The sequence below is a fragment of the Belonocnema kinseyi genome, chromosome 2 (assembly GCF_010883055.1).
Source record: "Belonocnema kinseyi isolate 2016_QV_RU_SX_M_011 chromosome 2, B_treatae_v1, whole genome shotgun sequence".
NCBI lineage: Eukaryota > Metazoa > Arthropoda > Insecta > Hymenoptera > Cynipidae > Belonocnema > Belonocnema kinseyi.
The window spans coordinates 84,668,754-84,684,744 of record NC_046658.1 but is presented as its reverse complement, the minus strand read 5'-3'; the positions used below and the strand labels follow the sequence as shown (position 1 = coordinate 84,684,744).

The window sequence follows — 15,991 nt, the reverse complement described above, 5'->3', positions numbered from 1 at the left end:
CGAAAAATCGATCTTTGAACCATGGATTCTCAAAGTTTAGACATTTATTCCACCCATTAGTGAGATTCCAGGTTAATTACAGACTCGAAAAGCTTTGGAAAAAAGTTCACAAAAAAAAAATAGGCACGAAAAATCACGTTTTTTTTTTGTTTAAACTGCATTTTGGGATAATAAGTAAATTTTTTGAGGAATTTCATTGGCACCGTCGGAAAGAGGAGATCTTAAGCAATAAAAATATATGTGTCTCAATTTTTTCTAGTGTCGAATAGTCTTAGTTATTGGCCGTTGAAAAGATGTGTACCGGTAGTGGCGTTTTGGCCGTTTAAGGGTTAAGTTCAGCATGCAACTGTTTTTGGTTGAAGTTTAATCTTTGTTGTTTTAAAATTCGATCATTTTATAGAGCAGTATTCTTTCTAGATTAAAAATACAACTATTTGATTATAAATTAAACTGTTTTGTTAAAAATTTAATTATTTTGTTGGTAACTGAACTATTTTGATAAAAATTCATATTTGTTGCTCGAAATTCAACTCTTTTGTTGAGCATTCCTCTTTATGTAAAAGAAATTCGTCCTTGTGAATTGAAAATTTATCTTTTGGCAGAAGTCATATTTTTTATTGTACGTTAATTCTATTTCAATGAAGTGTACTATTATATATTTGGTTAAAAATACATCTTTTTAATCGAAACTTCAACTGTTTTGGTTGAAGATGAGTCTTTATGACTAAAAATCCTTCATGTAAAAAATTCACTTTTTACTTAAAAATTAATACATTTTGAACTACATTTTTGAATAGAATTAATCTTTTTGGGTGGAATATTCATTTTTGCGGTTTAAAAATTCAACTATTTTTTTTAAATCAAACTTTTTTGGTTGAAGTTCAACCTTATTGGATTGAAAATTCGAACATTTGGTTAAAAATTTATCTTTGTGTGTTGACAATCAAACTATTTTTATGAAATATAATTATTTTGTTGAGGCTTTGATTGTTGTGTCAGAAATTGAATATTTTGTGGAAAATGCATATTTTTTGGTAGAAAAGTCGTCTTTTGTGGTTCAACATACAACTGTTTGGTTGAACGTTTGTTTTTTGGATAGAAGAATAAACTTTTTGGGTAAAGTTTAATAATTTTTCTTTGAAATTTCTTCTATTTTGCTAAAAATTTGACTCTTTTGCTTAAATCTTCAACGACTTGGTATAGAAATAATATTTTGGATGGAAATTGAACTATTTGGTTGAAAATAGATTTTATGCTTTCACGATGATTCATTTTGATAAAAAGAGATATTTCGGGTTTCACTCGTGTAAAAAACTACGAATTGTTTGGTTGAAAGTTTATCTTTCTTGGTTGAAAATTAACTTTTTTTTGGTGAAAATTCATCTTCGAATATTTAAAACTAAAATGCTTCCTAAAATATACATTTTAGCTTTAAAACTGAACTTTTTGGTTGAAAATTGGTCTCTTTCAGGCTGTGAGAACAGTAGAAAAAAATGATGATTTTAGTAAAAATATTTGCACTTATTGTTAGCTTGACTTAATTCATTTGTAATGAAGTTTCCTGCGGAAAATACTTTTCACGATAGCAGAGCTAGGGGTATAAATTGTGATTTTTTATTTTTTTTGTCAAATGACCAATTTCCCTGAAAATAGGGTTTGGAATGAAGCTCGTGGGAAATACGCCGAGTATCGAGGCATGGGAATACGAGCGATCGTTTATAATTCTATACCGGGCTTCGGTTAAGTACCTTCCGATTAAAGTCTGCACTCCGTGAAAGTATACAGTTACGGTTACTCGGCTGGTTGTATGTTCGTACTTAAGTATACTTATTTCTGATACAAAACACTTGAAAATCGATGGAAGCGATTCTTCAATTCAACCGTTTCTGCGGAATCGTTCAAGCGGGATAAGAATAGATGAGCCGGAAGGCAAAATGAGGAGGAAAATGCCTCCAGGCACGACAGTATTGCCTGCGTCAATTAATAATCATGCATTGCTTACATTCTGTACGTAATTTTTAAAAATTATTTTTCGAGAACTTTGAAATCTTGGGTAACCATTGCTTTCGAAATGACTATGCGGAAGTATACTGAAACCTGGATTTAATTATGGTTTCGCGCATAGCTTACAGTGACCTTGAAACTAAGACCAGGGATTTAAGTTGGGAAACTAAGGGAAATTAAGTTGGATTTGGAAGCATGATGGAAACTATCTGCGGGGCACATCAATTCGAGGAATATAGTAAATCCGAGGTTTCTAATTCCAGGTTCCAGTATATTTGCCACTTTTTATTGGTTATGCTTTTCCTAGAAAAATATTTTTCAACTTCTTCGCTAATTGACTAAAAGAATATATCCCTATTTCAACGGATCACAGCGTATCGATATATTACCCAATTTTTGAATTAAAAAAACTTAGTTGAGCCGAAAAGAATCAATTTCCATGGAAATAATTGATTTTTCAACTAAAATAAAATAATTTGCAACTGGACAGGTGCATTTTTACCAAGAAGATGAATACATTTCTTTAAAGATATTTCCAAGCCAAAAATATAAGCTTTAAAAAAAACAGTTGAATTTTCAACCAAATAGCTACATTTACAACCAAAACGATAAATTTTCAACTATGAAGATTAATATTCCACCAATAAAGATCAATTCTCCACAAAGTACTTGAATTTTTTTACCAAATTGTATGAATTTTTAACCCAGAAGATGGATTTTCTACCTGAAAAAAACGAATTTTCAATCAAATGTTCAAATTTCCAACCAAGAATATTCATTTTCTACCAAAAAGACGATTTTTCATAAAAATACATAAACTTTGATCAAAATAGTTAAATCTTCAAACAAGAACATCAATTTTCTATTACAAAACATGAATTTTTAACGTATTATATAATTTTTTAACTAAATAGGTTGAACAATGGATATGATGTCAGTCCAAATTATATTTGATTAATTTTTAATTCATATTATACATTAATATATTAAATTTTCATTCAGAAGAATAAATTTTTAGTAAAAAAGAATTTTGTACCAAATAGTTGAATTTGATACTAAATTGTTAAATTTTCAAGCCAAATAGTCGAATTTTCTATGAAATAAGAAAAACCAATTAGATTAAAACACACAAGGACGAATTGTCAATAAATTACTTGAGTACAAAACTAAAAGAGAATTATTTTTAAGCAGGAAGTTACATTTTTAACAAAAGTGATTTTTTACCAAAAAAGTTGCCACAAAATACAGTTGGTTTTTCCATAAAAAAAGTTCATTTTCCATCGAGAAAGATGACATTTCTACCAAAAAAGATTAAATTAAAAAAAAAGACGACGCAGGTGAAAAGGTTATATATATTTTATAAATAGTGTATAAGACAATGATATTTTTTATTTGTTTTATGAACTTTTCTATGTAACACAAATGAAAAATATCAGTGTTTTGTCCACTATATAAATTATATATAACTTTTTCACCTTCGAAAAATTAAAAGAAGATGTCTTTTCAACAAAACAGTTGCATTTTTACCCTAATAGTTGAATTTTTAACCAAGTGTTCGAATTTTGAAACAAAAAATTACACTTTAACCAAAAATAGTTGCATTTATAACCAAATTGTTGTGTTTTCAAGTCAAAAGGGTGAATTTTTTGGAAGACCGTTTAGTTTTTAACAAAAAAATATGAATTTGAAATAAAATAGATTTTTCAAACAAATAATAGGATTTGCTATCAAATGATAGAATTTTTAACCGAAACAGATGAATTCTCTTTATCAACAAAATAAAAATAGACTTTTTAATCAAAGCGAATAAACTTTAAACCAAAAATATTTTGATTTTCTCATTGGTTTCTATTATTTCTGTTCGCATTTAAGGGGAAAAAGAGAAAAAATCATTTTCTTGAAAAAGGGGGAAAAAGGGAAATTCTTTTAAAAAGTCAAGAAAGGGGAATATGGGAAATATTGTAAAATCTTTTATAAGCTTTCTCTTATTGAATCTCTACTTTGTTTACAAATTTGAACATTTGGTTCAAAGTTAATCTTTGTAGTTTGAAAAGTCAATTATATTGTTGAAAATTCGATTATATTGTTCAGACTTTAATTATTTTCTTAAAAATGTAATAATTCTTTAAAAATTCAACCGTTTTCTTGAACATTCAACTTAATATTCGATTGAAAAATTAATAAAATATCAACCAAAAGGATTCAAATTTAATCCAAAAATAGTTGGATTTCCTTATAAGGTTATAAGAATTGAGTTCGCATTTAAGCAAAAAAATAGAAATGGGGAGTTTTCTTGAAAACAGGAGAAAAAAGAGAAATTAAAAAAAGAAGAAGGGGAATAGTCGAATGAGTGTAATGCCTACAATAAGCTCTCTCTTACTGAATCATTGAGATCCTTGATGAATAAATGTGCAGATAATCTAATAATGTAATTGCCCTTCTTAATTATCTATTAGAAGTTATTAACAATGCCCATCTATAGGAAAAATTATATGATTGAATTCTTAAAATACTCAATTCAATTACTTCCATTTGTTCCCACCTCAAGCCCCCATTAAAATGAATCAGAGCCTTTCAGAGACTAACTCGCCTGATCAAGTATTACTGCACCATCATCATAGAAAGTACTGGTATTCGACTGGACACATTCACTGCAGTTGACAGGCTTTGAGATGCAGGCCCCTGATAACAGAAAGACACTGCCTATTTCTTTACCCAAGACGTCGGCATCAAACAACATCGATCGATCGATTGGGTCGATAAATGATCAAGTCACCGATTTTTATGTAACAGCTTCTTGCACTTCAGGGCGCCAATTATTTTCCTTCTAAGGTGCCGTGCATAAATGAGGGGAGAAGCGGGTAATGCCTATTGGGTAACGAGGCTCGTACTATTCATTTAATTTGTTTGTAAATTCATTTTTTTTCTGTAAACACCGAACGCAGAATTTAAGTAAAATAAGATATCTATATTCATTTGCAGTATTAAAGAATAAATTTAATTTTATATTTTGGAAATGTTTAGCAGCCACAGCTATGAACATGTAATATTTAACATTTTGACATTTTACCATTGAAATGGACGTCCGCGCCACATTACCCACATAGTTGGACCAACTATTTAGTTTGTAAGATATGGTTGTGCTATTTTATTAGTTGGGACAACCATTTACTTAGTTTCTGGTAATAACTGAAGAGTCACAGCAACTAATGGAATTGTTGGACCCACTAATAAAATAGCAGTATCATCTAATACAATAGCATTACGATATCTTACTATCTAAATAGTTGGCTCAACTAACTTTTTTTCCAGTGAGACTACAAAAATGGCAGGAAATAAATATTACACTCGAAAAATGTCTGGTTAAATCAACCAGGATTCTGGTTAAATATGCCCTTACTATTTTTTTTTTTTTTGGTTAAATTAATCAGAATTCTAATTATTCTAAACAGAATTTCTGGTTACTCTAAGACCCGAACAAATAGTAAGGGCATATTTAACCAGAATTCTGGTTAATTTTGCTAGACATGTTTTTGAGTGTAACAAAGTATTAATATATTTGGAGCAAATTCTATAAGATTCAATGATTAATAGTTGATATTTTAGCTGAGAAAATATTTTCATTTTGAGTTAAAAAGACAGCTGGCTTGAACCAAAAAAAACAGAAATTTTCAACAAGAGTTGAATTTTCGATCAACAAAGAGTTTTCAGCCAATAGATCAAATAAAAATTTCACCCAAAATGTAGAATTTTTAAGCCGAGAAGGTGAGCTTTCCTTAAAACAGTTGCATTTTTTAATGATCAATTTTGATCTAAATGGTTGAATCTTGAACGAAAAAGATTAATTTTTCATTAAAAAGGAAGAATTTTACGAAACCTCATCAATTTTTAACCAATCGCGGAACTTTCAATAAAGAAGATTAATTTTCTACCAAAAGAGAAGAATTTGTTGCATTGCAAAAAGGACGAATTTTTTCAAAAATAGATTTTTATTTAAATAGTTGAGCTTTCAGCAAGAAGATTAATTTCATATCAATAAAGAAAAAGTTTCAATCAAACAGTTGACTTTCTTACAAAGAAGATTAATTTTCTATCGGATAGGACGAATTTTACAGAAAATATATGAATTTTTAACTAAATAGTTAAATTTTTAGCGAAGAAAATTAATGTTCTATAAAAAAAGGAGTCTCAACAAAACACACTACAAATACCAATTTTTAATCAAACGTAGAATAGTTTAATTAAAATTTTTTTTTAAATTAATTAATTTCCAATTTTAAAACTGAATTTTCCACAAAATATTTTTTTATCAAGTCGTTGAATTATCACGCCAAACGGAAGAATTTGCTACCAAATTTTATACCAAAACGTATTTTCAACAAAATATTAAATTTTGAATCGAATAATGGATTTTGTAATGAAATAGTTTACGAATGAATATGAATCTGCATACAAGAAAATGAATCATTAATACGGTATTTTAAATTTTAACCCATCATGTGCGGAATTTTTTTTCTGTCGCGGATTTTCAACACTTTTCGATGTTTCAGTTATATTACTTTAAGTATCTTAAACCAATTAGCTAATTTACTAATTTAACTAATTGAAACTTAACTTATTTAACTAATTCAAAAGAGATAAACGTGAGCTACCATACAGTACCGCCAGCAGATGATAAGTTAAACAAGGAGTTAAATTTCTAACCTAAAAATACGAATTTTTAACAAAGTATATAAATCATGAAGCAAATATTTCAATTTGCAACTAAAAAAGATAAATTTTCAACAAAAAATGCTATAGTTAAATTTTTATTTAAAAAAATCGATTTTCTACCAAAGAAATTAATTTCTTACTAATGTATCTTTAACTAAGAAAATGAATTCCGAATTTTATTAAGAATAAATTTCGTTCTGTCATCTATCTCTAGAGTAATATTGCTCATTACGTGCACGCAATAAAAGTCAAAGTACAAAATTTTGTAATTAAAAGACTATTTGCGCAGATAATATTTCTGTAATTGGTGTTGTACAGTAATGGATAAAATAATTATGTTATATATTACCCGTAATCTTGATGATTAGTAGAATATAATTCTAGATGTCTACATAAATCGGATAGTATCTTTTAAGGTACGATATTGGAACAGATGTATTCTTACTATACAGAGAAATATCTCGAAATAATATATTAGTTTTGAAATCACCTTTTACTTTCAAATGTAGAAAAAAATTGACACTAAAACCAGTTTTCTGATCTTAACTTTCGCACGCAATTTCACACTTTCTAGACTTCATTTAAGAAGAACATGTTGATTAATTCGATCAACATCTGTCGAGAACTATGTGACCCTCTTGTTTAAGTGTAGTCTCGATAATATTAGAATTAAACTCGTAGATAATTGCATTAATTAGTGTCATACCTACTTATAGAGAATCTTTGTATGCGTTTATGTCTTTAGCTTCGTTACTTAAGGATTATAAAAGCGCATTAAACCCTTTATCTTATTCCTTCTGTTGCATACTAATATGTACTTGTCTTCGATAGCAGTTGCGATATTTTATATTCTTGATAAGGTTTAGGAGTATTCTCGAATTTTCTGATATATTCTAGAATTTTTAGATTACTCTGAGGTTTTATAGTATAATCCAGAGTCTAAAATGTTCCGAAACTTTCCAGAATTTTTAAAATTATTTTGGTAACCCAAGAGAGTATCAAAATATGAAACTAACAATACGAGATCAAGGAATATATTTGTGAAATTCCGAGAAATTTCATCTTGTGTCCGATGGATGCATTTGAACTCAAATAGAATTTCCTCTTAGATTTAAAGTTAAAAGGAATTTCATTTTTCACAAAAAGAATCTGTTTTCAGCAAACATGATTCTTTTGCAACAATCACCTAATCTTGCAGAAAAGTAATTCTGTTCGTCTAAAAAAGATATTCAAGTGGTGTAAAACAAAACACTTAAGAGGACGATGCTTGTGTTTCAAGGCAACTTTTCTCTGATCAGATGGATATGGATTTTAGACGTTGTGGAAGGTCGCGGAAGAGGACATGCGACTATGATCAAACAGAAAAATTTCAAACATATTTTAAAAATAGGGGTAAAACAGATAAAGATATTTTAAAATATGAGGAATATATTAATTTTCACACATTTTATCTAAGAACAAGAATTAATTGCTATAAAACGAAGAAGTAACATAACGTCAAGAATCTCTTGCTGGTGATCAAAAATCAGAAAGAGGTTACGAGAGGTAATCAGATGTATCTGATTGGTGAAAAATTTTTATTTTTTGCTATTTCCATCTGCATCAGCTGTTACGCGTAAGATTAAAGGGGCTACGCAATGCGCATGTATGGGTTTGAAACTATTATTTAAAAAAACATAACAATAAGTAAAAAACAAATGGCAGTGTGAAAGCTTAGAAAATCGTTTATATGAAATAACAACTACTTATACAGTTTTAAATCATCTCACTAAAAAAATGTATAACTAACGAGAAGGGTTTTGGACACGAATACATGTACGTTTTTATGAATGTTCAATATTAATATAAAAGTATGCAGATGGCTAATATGTCTCCCGTAAAGCATATTTACTTTTTTGTTTCGTTTTTGTTAACTAGTATTATTGTGGGTATAGGCTTTTTTCTTTTGGTACATAATAGACATCTTTAGGTTTCAATTTCTCATTAAATGTAATAAACGGCGTTTAACCATTATTATATATTTAACAAACTACACAGCTAATATATGGTACCTGTGAGGTGTATTTGCATGAGTATCAAAGGAAGCGGTTCACCGCTTGTTTCGCGACTGGGATTCTGCCGAAAATGTAACTCTCGGTTGTATGACTTTGTGGGAGCTTGAATCTTACGGGGTGTAGACACTAGAATACGAATATAGGAGTTCATACATACACGCATCAGTTGATACGACCGGCCGCAGCCAAGTGAATGCATATTGCATACACATGCATGTGTAGGGTGGCAATGTATACCCGTAGCAACTGGACTCTCCCTGGGGCCCACATAAATCAGAAACTCAGGTTCAGACTTAGGCGATGCGACGTATGAAACCAGAAATCTAGATACAACGGGTGTTCCAAATAAACAGATTTGTGCATTCAAGAACCCTTTCCATTAAAAATACGATAGCTAGCACGGTTGTTACACGGAGAAAAATGGAGTTGATTCTCAGGTATCACGGAGAGAGCATCGTGGTTTCGTTGTTGTTCCTAACTGCTGAAATTTTTCTTGTCTTGCTAAGGCTGCTGTATGAGTGTCCAAAATTTTAAAAATCTGGACGTTGGATTCTTGGTTTTATTTTCAGGAATTCCGCACATTAACTTGATTATTTGTCTTCAAATAGCATGTTAAATTTGATTTGAATCTCATTTAAATTTCTTAATTTTTGAAGAATGCATGTTCAATCGTAGATGGCGTAAAAATATTTGTATATTTTAAACGGAACCCGTGTGGAAATAATTCATGGCGCTATACTGTTCTAGCATGGACCGCCACGTGTCTATACTGGTGCTATTTCGAGAAACTATGTTGCGGCAGTGCGCAAATGTAACGCACCAATCCACTAGCCGCTATCTGCAACAGCGGTAGTGGCGCGTTCTAGTGAATCTAGTAAAATCTCGTATATCTAGATGCGGCCTAGATTGCAAATTTAATACTTATTTTTATAATTAAATCATTCCTGACATAAAAGCACTATGAGCTACATTGAGAATATTTACAAATTCCAGATTTCTGTAAGAAAAATGCAACATAGCTCGTATGTGTTTTTTTGACAGAATGTTTCCAAATGTTATTAATAAAAAAGAAAAAATTGTTTAATTTCAATAGCTTTTATTACCTCGTGGTCGCGAAACGAAATGTATTCACACTGAATGGCGGCCTGCCAAACATCTGATTCGTGCAATCCGGTTCCGGTCATTGTTGCCAACTTTTTTGGTAGCAGTTTTGAAATTGCATTGCATCATGGACATAGAAAACACGGGACTAGGCATGCCATTGCGGAGGTGATGCAATAAGGGGGGAGGTCCGCCATCTTTTGCTGTCCCGCGACAAACATGACAGCGTCACAGATGGCGGCTCTTCCCACTCATGGAATTCTCCCCCCTCCCGTGAACTCAGTCCCGCTCGTCAAGTTAGGATGTCATGCCTAGTCCCGTCTTTCCTATGTCCATGCATTGCATGATAAAAGTTGAGCGCTGTTGGTAGCACTGTATAATATTTGAGGTTAGGAAATGTCATTTTAATGTAGATGAGTACTGTATACATGTCATACGAGAAGGAAAATTAATTTCCTAGAAAACCTAACGATAAAAGGTCTTTATTCAGCAATAATTATTACATTCTCATCATTTATGATTGAGAAAGTATTAGAATTGTCGGAAATTTGACATCACACTTTTTTAACGGATCTCCACGTTTCGAGACCCCCTGAATCCGAAAATCAGGTTTTCACGATGGCGTCTGTCTGTCTGTGCGTCCGTCCGTAAACACGATAACCCTCGAAAAAATGAACGAATCAAATTCATCTTTGGCACACTTTTTCTAGGTCCTAAAAGAAAAGACGAGTTCGTTAACCAGCCATTTTTGATAAAAATTCAAAAAGTGAGCGAATTTTGAAAATTTTTGAGACCACTTTTTTCTGAATTTGAAAATTCTATGTACGGATATTTATAGTATTGAAAAGAATAAACAATTTATCCTTATGACAATTTTTCGATAAAAAGAAAATTCTCAGAGTTATAGCGTTTTCAATATTTTTTTAATCAACCGAAAATCAAAATTTGAAGCCGAAAAACGCACGATATGAAAAAAAGTCAAGATAAGAAAAACATTTCTTTTTAAAATCCCTACAAGATTATCATAACCAATTTTTGAATTTTCTTTAAAAATCGAAAATTCAAATTTTGATTGCACAAAAAATAATGGAAAATAAAAAATTCGATTTTGTGGACATACTATGTAGGATACAAAAAACGATGAATTAACAAAAATGGTTATCCCAAAAAAGATCTACAACCTATTATCGAGCGCGAAGCGTGAGATTCAACCGTCGAGCACCCCAGGCGCGCTCAAATTTGCGAGCGAAGCGAGCCACGCGCGGAGCGTGCGACGAGACTGTGCCCGCGAAGCGGGCAGACTTTTTATATTAGCTTTGTCTTTCATTCAATAGTTTACCAATAAACAATGTATAGTGCGTCAGATCAATCGATATTCAGTGATGAATTAAATTAACAAATCTGCGCTATCAGACAGCACTTACAACACAGGCAACTTTATTTCTTCTATTTCCTTTGATTTGAGCACTGAAATAAATGTAGTTTGTTATCTTTTATTAATTAGTTTTTAAATGACGCCTTATTTTTCAAAGCCCAAATAGAAGTACTTTCTAGAGCTAAGCTAAATTTTAGACGGAATTTTTATTTTAATGTGATGTGAAATTCTGGCTAGCGACATTAGTGGGTCTACATAGAACTGCGTGATGGATTTTTCTATCCAGCAGGTATAGATAGCGCCAAAAGAGCGCCAATCTAGCGGTCACTTGATGAAGATTGTAGTCTATTTCGAGAAAAATGCTCTCAACATTTTTCATTCACTTAATGAAGTTTAATAGTCAATGTTTCGTGACGTATGTAAACTTATGGAAAAACGCATGGCTTTAGCATTTAATGGACATTAGATATTTCCTTTAAAACGTCTGTTTCTCACAGTAAAACTTGTTTCATGAACATGATTCAAAGTTGATGTTAGAATACAAATGTCTCCTTAATTTGCGACTTGAAATTAATTAATATTTTCTCTGTGAGGAAGCAAAATTTATTTGCTAATTATAATCACAATGAGGAAGCAAAGTGATCATTTAATGAGCTCCATACAATTATAAATACAAACAAAGTGGAAACATCCAAAATTTAATTTATAGTTAATTTGAAACACTGTTGCTCAAAATATAACTTCAAAATAAAGAAAATAATTAAAAATCAAAGAATCAAAGGATATTTTTTCTGAGTTTAGAAAGTAATCTAAGTCAATGGAAACATTTAAAATTATTAATGCTAATATTCTTATAGGTGATACTTTATAAAATCATAAATCACACAGATACAATAATTGCAAAAGCTTTTTTTGTAAAAAAAAGTATCTCATTAAATATAAATAACCAAATGTAAGTTGGATATCTTTTATATATTTTATTGAATACAGGTTATACTATTTTAACATCATTGTATAATGATAATGAAATATCCATTTAATATGAGTGTAGACGGTTAGATCACGTTTGACTGTTTCGTTTCCTGACCTAAGACAACAACAAAAACCAACGTTTCGAGCGTGTCGGAAGTTGCTCTCACCAGAGTTCGTCGTACAAATACAACCGGTTATAACACCCAAGATCCGGGATCGATTTTAGCCTGGAAAGCTTTTATTATTTCTTATATGAAGGCTATAAAACTATCGTTATTAAAAAGATGAATGGTAGAAATATGTTAAAGAATTTATGACAAAATGTGGATTGTGAGTGAGCGAAATTTACTGCAGTGTTTATTTTACTGGACCTGAATCTCGACCTGAATTTTACTTTCTAAATGAGAAATTTAATTTGAAGTGAAACACTAGATCAAATCAATAACCTTAATAATTAATCAGTGAATTAACTATTCATTGGGTTATTGATTTTACTGAGAGATTTCATTCTCATCAAGAATACTATAGAATATCCGTAAGTACTCTAATAATCTTAAGCAGTGAAGATTCACTAAGATTTCAATGCCTGTTCACTGACTCATTCTGATCTCATTCTGGGATACGAATTTTCCTAGAGTTTCATTGTGGCATTTAATATTGCAAGTTTACTAAGTACACTCCAAAGAATTTATTTCAAAAATTCTTGAATGTTTTTAAGATAAATGATCTGTAGAATAAGTTCATTCATTTTTAGAAATTTTTTCCAATAATTTACGTCAGTCAATATTTTACATCTGCCTCAATAAAAATAAATCTTAGTGGTATTCATAGGAAATCCTGCAGTCTTAATTATAAATATTGTTTTAAGGACGAAATTAAATCTACTTTCTTATGAACTATTTTATGCACCAAAATCAGAAGACAACAAAATAAAAATAAATAAATTGATGCAAACTCTTGTTTTTTTGTGTTTAACAGGAGTTTACATCAATTTGATTATTGGACGTTAAATGGAATTTTTAATTTGGATTTTAATCTAATTTAAATTTCTTAAATTAGATTAAATAAATTAGATTTCCAACTACCTCTTTGTCAGCTAATTAGAGACAACTGTATAACAGAAAAAAGAAGGGAGAGGAAATATTAAACCCAAACCAACCGCTCACACTGAAATTTAATTAGCTTATTAACTCTAATTGTTGAAACCATACAACTTGAATTGAATTCTTCTAACTTAAATTTTCGATTGTATGCAGTAGACTTTTATTGATTTCACTACTATTTTTAAATTATTTAAAATAGTTAAAATAGTTTTTTTTTGCACCTTTAACATTGATATTTTCGGAAATTATTATCATTAAAAGAAAAATAATAAGTATTTTGATAATTTTTTTCGGATTTTTAGCACCATAAGACCGTCTTGTCATACTATATCTTCTAAGTAAATTTTTATTTTTGAAAAAATTGAAAATTCGATTTCAAGTCTCTGGTTAACGCCGAATTTTCAACCCATGAAATTTTGTTAACTTTTATCCAAAAACATACTATATTGGGAGCATGTTTTTTTTCGTTTAAAAAGAAAATTGCATTTGCCATCGCAATCCGCAGCAGAGCCTGCTCCAACTTTAGGTTAATGTCACTTTGAGATTGTCAACTTGAACATCTGTTTCCTCGAATGGTCGTTTGAAGTAGCCCCCCACTATGTTTTGAATTAAAAAAGTTAGTGAATAGAAATTTTTTAACTGTTATTTTTTTAACGAAAATCGCACCAGCTCGGGGCAATCCGCGTAACAGTGAACTCCCTTATCATGGTGTAATACTTCTTATTGGTGGTTTGGTGGAGCACGTTTGATGTTCTTCAAGATTACGTGTTTAGAAGTGATGTTTAAAAAAAACATTTTAGCTGTTTTAGCTTAATTTGCCATCTACAAATTATCTAGATAAATTAACTAGAGAATTTCTAGATGGCAAATTTAGCTTAAACAGCTAAACATTTAGATCACACAGCTGTATTTTCTTGGAAGGCGAAATTTGGCTAAACCATTTTTTTCAGTCCAGCGAAAAATTTGTACTTTGTGTTACAATGGAGCGCAATTGACGTGTAATCGAATGGGGTAGGCTAAATTAAAAAAAGTGTATAGTATGGAAGCTATTGCGATGGAGCTATCCTCGAACCTACGGATACCTTTTGTTATTTAAACTTTCTTGGCCTCATTTCAGCAGTACTTCTGTTCGGTAGTGGACTTTTGATTCACCTTTACAAAAGAAAGGTAGTAGTACCCTTATTTTATAAATCCTAGTAATGTTGCAACCGTGGACCGAAACATCCTAAGAAGAAAAAAATCAAAATCTAAAACTTTTCTCCAGTAAAAATCCCTGGTCATTTCCGGTTTCAGCCCCTGCACCGAGATTGTCCGGAAGAGTCGAGAAGAGAATGAATTCGCCAGGCAGGCCGTGCGGGGCTGTTACATAATAATTCGTGTTACACGAACGACTAGCAGGATTGGTAAGCTGATCGTGAGATGCTTTGAGAGGGATGCTTCGAGATTCAAGCTTTGAGAGCCACTGGTCCGTGTACCGGTTGTTCCACTCATGGAATGTGGACTGCCGTGTGTGTAGAATTGCACACTGTCTTAACTGTTAGCAAGACCATGCGTCTTTTACGTGCAGTGTGCGTACAATTATTATTATACTGTCGAACGTGCACCCGTACTCTCTCTATGTCTATGGTAGTGCACTTCGTGGTTTATGCATTTAGAAAACCGCTCTTGCATAATGACAGAAGGCTATTTATAACTCGTTTATAATATCGAAACGAACCACGAGTTCAAAGGAACAAGGGTGTTAAATCCTTTGATTTTGCAGAAACTTATATTTCAAACAGAAAATACTGAAAAATCAATTCAACTGAACTAACGTATATTTGAAAATAGTTATTAATGATAAAAGTGCGCAAAATAGGCAATTGCCAACAAATGTTAAACTTACACCATGAGTCGGAGGTTAGAGGCCGTTCATAAATTAGTTAAGAGTTTTTTATCACACCTCCATCCTCACGGATATTTTAGCGTTTGCAAGCGATCCTTAAAACAGGATTTATAGATCTAGGCCTATAAACGATTTACTTGAGCATATATAGACTTATGAAGTAATGACCTACTGTAATTTGAGTGGCTAAAGTACAAAAGTAGCAGTCTTTATCGAACGCTGTTCACACGCTATATGCCAGTTGAGTATTTGGCGAAAGCACGTTATGAGAAGGTTATGCTACCCTAAAATCGCACTTATAATTGCGATTGTGATCAAAATTATTTGTATCACACTCGGTCCCTATGTTGAATTTTTTTCTCGTGTCATTACAATGCTCGGAAGTGCTATCGATTTTGCTTCGTCTTTACTTCGCCTCAGCTACACCTCGATTATCGCCTCGGCTACACCTGGGATCCTGGGTAATACTCCAACTTCACAGAATGAAGAACTGCCACTTACTAGTCCTTGTATCATAAATAACTATACTTTGGGGGAGGTCAAAGATTTTTAAATTCTGTCTTACACTGATGGGGAAGGGGGGCGATTACGTAGTTAAAAACATTTCTTACGTCACATATTTTCAAGTGTTCGAAGCACTAAAACACAAAAGTTCAACAGATTTTATTTGAACAGCTATATTCAAACGCAATTTAGTGCGTACTGTAGTACCCAGTACACAAATGTAAAAAATTTTATGTTAAATTCAGAAAAATATATCTGAGTTTAAGCTAAATTGGCCTTT

The 15,991-nt window shown here is 31.3% G+C and overlaps 1 protein-coding gene across 2 annotated transcripts in view; it reads left to right on the top strand.

Moving 5' to 3' along the window:
• Positions 1-15,991, top strand: part of LOC117168106 (protein N-terminal asparagine amidohydrolase) — a 153,447-nt gene that overhangs the window by 38,577 nt on the left and 98,879 nt on the right. The window contains exon 1 of one of the 2 annotated variants that reach the window (XM_033353493.1): positions 12,734-12,754. The exons of the other annotated variant lie outside the window; for it this stretch is intronic. The gene's annotated coding sequence lies outside the window, so the exon portion shown is untranslated. Of the gene's footprint in view, positions 1-12,733; positions 12,755-15,991 lie in introns of those variants that run through there. 2 annotated transcript variants of the gene reach the window in all.